General features: G+C 36.2%; 1 long non-coding RNA gene across 1 annotated transcript; it reads right to left on the reverse strand.

Moving 5' to 3' along the window:
* Positions 1 to 309: 309 nt before the first annotated feature.
* Positions 310 to 3,556, reverse strand: LOC133780519 (uncharacterized). The gene is made up of 3 exons (XR_009869383.1): positions 3,381 to 3,556; positions 3,220 to 3,298; positions 310 to 551 (listed from the first exon to the last, which is right to left on the reverse strand). It is a non-coding gene; the product is annotated as an uncharacterized LOC133780519 (long non-coding RNA).
* Positions 3,557 to 5,167: the final 1,611 nt, after the last annotated feature.

A 5,167-nucleotide genomic window follows, 5' to 3' on the forward strand; every position in this document is an offset into this window, starting at 1 on the left:
TTCGTACTCGAAGTGGCAAGGAATTCTCATCGTTAAAGAGTCTATAGAAAATCGATTCTAGGCAAAGGGATCATGGGTAGTTTTCCTATCACAAGGTCACCTATCTCAGGTATATCAACCATAACCTACAATTTATAGAATTCAGGTGAATAAAAAGAAAACAACACACTAAAGGAAGAAACAATACTTACAGTGAGTGCCGGTCTATCTTTGCGAAATGTACATGTGGGTTGTCTACAGAACTGGCTCAACTCGAGCTCTGATACCAACTGTAACGACCCGGGTTTTCAAGACTCGATAATGCGGAAATATAAATGTTTTCATTTAACAAAATGTCTCAAAAACCCATAGAAAAAAAAACTTTTTAAAAAGTCGTATGGCCATACTTAACATTTAGTTACAAACATGTTTTACAAAGATTAGAGTGAGCCTAGTTTAGGAAAATTACACAACATTTCCAAAAATAAAAAGGCTTCCCAAAAGGTCGGTCCACATGTACATTTGCAAGGAAGACTCCAGCGCTCACTGCTCTGCCCTGCCCTTGCCCTTACCTACAACATGAAACAACTAGGTAAGCGAAAACGCTTAGTAAGATCAACTTTCAAACAAAGCAGATAGAGAAATAGGGATCCGGACCCTACACAATCAATTTCAAGAATGCTAAAGCATCCTGGCAAACTTATGGTCATGCCTGATAACCAAGGATAAATTAATTCCTATCTAGATAAAAAAAATCCTGCACTCAGAAAATCCCAGAACAAGCAGATATATTATATCACAACTATATCTTACCAACAATTATATCCCTGCACTCAGAAAATCCCAGAGCAAGCAGATATATTATATCACAACTATATCTTATCAACAAATATATCCCTGCACTCAGAAAATCCCAGAGCAAGCAGATATATTATATCACAACATAATTCGAGACCAACGCTCGACAATTTCCAAGAATTCATGCGTAACGCGCCCTCCAACATAATTGCTAATCTGTAAAAGAGAACCGAGTCCCCACACTAAGATCTAGCCAATAAATATTCTCATCAAGGGTAACTATCGTGTTACCTAGGGCATCGCTACTTATTCAAGAGTGTAATCCAATTTACACGGTTTTACGGAGACTTCTATGTTAATCAGTGGTGCTAGTGAGCAGTTGCCCCTAGGGTGTTCAGCCTCACTCAATCTTGGCAACCCCTAGTGTCTCTAGGCACTCTCACTGAATGGCCAATATTCACGGCTGCTATCCGGGAATAACTTATCAGAGCACTTGCTCGGATTCTAACCGTCCAATGATTAAGTAAGCATGAGGGCCCCTAGGTCCCATTTATCTTGGCGCCCCTAGGTTTAACCAGCTTATCCTCATCTCATGGCCACTCGTCTCGGTAATGAACCGGACATAAATAAAATCAAGCAGTGTGACGGGGATCAACCGTCTAGGATATGACGGACTTCTACCGTTCATATTTTCTAAATCAGCACTCACTAGACTAACGTCTCTAAGCAACTTTCTATGACAGCCTATGTATATGCATGTATCTCTATACTAACATACAAGACAATAATCATTTCATGTTGCGGCCATACAATATAAGTTGACTTACTTGGAGTCCTTAGCGCTCAGCAAGTTTTCACCCTCCAACGTTCAGTCCAGTTACGCTTAGCCAATACTGTAGTTATCCATACAGTATACTCGGATTAATTATGGCACTCATAATTCATTATTATTATTTTGGGCAGTTTGGTCATTTTAATAAAAGTCATTTGTAAGGATTTACAATCCTTATTTGGTTTTAAACCCATTAAGGAAAGTTATACAAAATATTCGAGACTAAACCCTAAGTCTCGGGGAGACCTATCCTAAGGTCTCGATACCTAGGCTCGGGTATCACAATGGTATTTCCCCACAACCCGCTAAAAAGCTTACTCTTTCAAGGTATCGCTATTAACCCGCACTTTCGACTAGTCGGTTAAAATATGTAAGATTTTAGCCGGTATTATATCCAGAAAATACAAATAAATTCCTTAAGTATTTTTAAAGAAAATAAACTCTTTAAATTTTCCTTTTATTTTTCTTAAGGTTTTAATATCTAAAAACCGTTTTAAGAAAATTGCCTAATTTGTCTTAATTAGGAAAACCGTTATAAATTTCTCATCTTGACTAATTAATTTTCCAAATGCAATTAATCAATTTTTACTTACTAGAAAAATAATTCATTTAATTATTTTCTCAAAATATAGGGTTTTAAACCATCTTTTAATTTATTAACTATTAATAAATTAAATCTCTTATTTTTAGAAAGAATAAAAACTCTTTAATAAAAATAATTCATTTAAACTCAAATGGTTAATTTTAGTGAAAATATGATTTCAAGACTTACCATTTTATATCTTGAAATAAACAAAATTTTACTTTTTACCTTATGTTCCAAAATCTCATTTTTACACTAAGTGTGAAAAACCTATTTTTCACATTTTTAACTACATACTTCGTTAGTTCATAACTTGAAATTTACTAACCCAATTGTTACCAAAATTTCCCAATTCCATTTTTGTTATGCCATTTAGGCCTTTGTAAAATCTTAGGTCAAAATGAGCATTTTTTATTGGTGAAATCATTTTCCAACAATGAGGTAAAAATGACCTTATTTTCAAGTCTTTATTTTTTCCAAATTTTGACAGTTAATAACTTTCAAACCGTTCAATATTTTCTTACAAAATTTTACAGTGGAATAATAGGTTATGCCAGTAATATGTCCACAAAATTTTAGAAAAAACTCGGTTCATTTGCCCTATACAGTGGCTGTCCAAACTTGGTTCCGAAAATAAGAATACGAAAAAAACAGTTTTTTACCTAAACTTTGAAATAGCATAACTTACTCATTTCTAAACATTTTTTAGTGTTTCAAATGCTCAATTTTATGTACTCAATCTCAAAAACATCACAGTACAATTTAATTTTACAAAAACAATATAAAGTGGCTGCTTGACCCCTTGGAAGTCACAGCTTAAAACATGTTTTGTTTTAGGGTATCCTACAAAACCCTTGGGGGTTTTGGTTCCCATTTTCAAAAATCAATACACATGCATCATAAAAATTATTAAACAACTACCATAACCTTATTACATAACCAACAAGAAACTTTAAGCATTAGATATACAAAATAATGATTAAAACTAAAAACCCTACAACAAAATCATCAAAAGTAAATTTTTTACCTCTTTGGTGTTCTTGCTTAAGGTTTGGACCTTCCTATTAGCTTTGGCTCCTCCAAAACCTTTCAAAAACCCTAACCAACTTCCCCCAACAACATAGTTAATTAGCTATTTGAAACTCTAAGCTTAAAACTTTACAAAAGCCTAGATTAGTGAAGGTTTACCTTAGGGAAAATACTTCCTAGACCAAGACTTAGCCTCCAAGTTTCTTTGGTGTTCTTGGGGTTGAAAATGGAGAGAACACTTGAGAGAGTCTTCAAAAATCAGATGAGAGTGAATGAGGGAGGGAGAGTGGTCGGATTTGGGGGTTAGAATGGCTCACACAACTCTTCAAAATATCACAAAACACTTGAGTGCTTTTTTACCCACTTGCCCACTTGACTTCTTACACCTTTTTCACTCTCATTAAGTTTTAATCACCAAACTTACTATTAATTAATTAAATTAAATGTCTCTCATATTTAATTTAATTAACCACAAAATAAAATTTAACCTAAGGTCCATTCATGGAATAAAATTCCCTATTTCGGCAAAATTAGGCATTTACCACAAAATGCCTTAAAATTTCCATTTTCTTTTAGGTTTATTATTTTTTACCAAACTTTAACTTTTATGAATGTATTTTATGCCCAAAATATAATTTCCATGATTTTTCGTTTTATTTTCCGAGATTTTTACCCGATCAGGGTTTTTGTGTCGGTCCAGGACCGAAAGTCTTATCTTGACTTTTAAAATCACAAAATTCATATTTTGGCTAGTAATAACTCATGGAATACTTACAAACAAAATATAATATTATTTAAAATAATATTCTTAACCCGGGGGAAAAAATCCCGACCCGAGTCGTTTAAAGGTACCCGAAAATGCAGGACGTTACACAAGATAGGTCCTCCGAAATTTAAAAACTCAGAAAAAGAGCCATATTTGGGTTTTTTTTTTTTTTACGCATAAACTGGGTTTTGAACCGATAATGTTGGAACCTAAATGTAATATCTATCAGCCGACGCGTCCTAGTGCATTAAGCTAATGAATGGACCAACAAAATTCCAGTGCCCAAGGTGCAACAGAAGCATAAACACACATGGAAAAAATAATGCAAAGAAGCCATGAACAGAAAACTTACACAATGCGATCGGCGAAAACAGAGAAATGGACGATTGTATAAGCGGCTGCAAGTACGATCTCACAGAGTCAAAAATTTCAGCATGGCTTTGTCTTCTCGGCTTCGAGAACATGCAAGAAATGGGCAAGGAGGGTTCTGGTTTTCCTTTCTTCCTTTTTTCTCTGAAATGAACGTGAGTTAAGGAAGAAGACGACGGGGTCTAATTTATAAGCACATGAAAATGAGAAAGGCTGGATTAATCTGGGCCATTGGCCAGATTCCGTATCAAATCCGACGGCCAGGGCAGGTTTCCAAGGCACTCAAGCACATTGAGTGAGCAATACCCAGCTGACGCGTGTCCATACTCGAGTATGTGTGACGGAGCGGTTCCCGAAGAAAGTAGTTCAAAAGTTTCCTTCTCATAGGATTCGAACTAATACTTTTGAGGGGGAAAAATGTTACACCCAGATTTCGAGACCTGAGGTCGTGACCTCGAAAGCTGGATTCGTCAGGTGTGAGCTCGCGATGGCTAAAATACATGTTCGTGATCCAGAAGCCAAATCCTCGAAGCAGGTGGCAACCTCGAAGATAGGTAGCTTCGAAGCCCTTATAAGCTCGAAAGATGGAACATCGTAGTATATCCATTGTCGGGTAGCCTCGGATCAAGTGGCCCGAGCTTGGCATGGGTGTGAGCACGAAATAAGGCGGCCTCAGTGGTATTTACCCACTCCGAGCTGGTCTTGGGGAAAGTAATACAACTCGTAATTTACTCAGAGACCTAGATTGGCATGATGCTGATTGTTGACCTCGAACGGCTTAGTGAGTCACCTAAGGAGACGCAGTCCATGC

Source organism: Humulus lupulus, chromosome 5 (genome assembly GCF_963169125.1).
Source record: "Humulus lupulus chromosome 5, drHumLupu1.1, whole genome shotgun sequence".
Classification (NCBI taxonomy): Eukaryota; Viridiplantae; Streptophyta; class Magnoliopsida; order Rosales; family Cannabaceae; genus Humulus; species Humulus lupulus.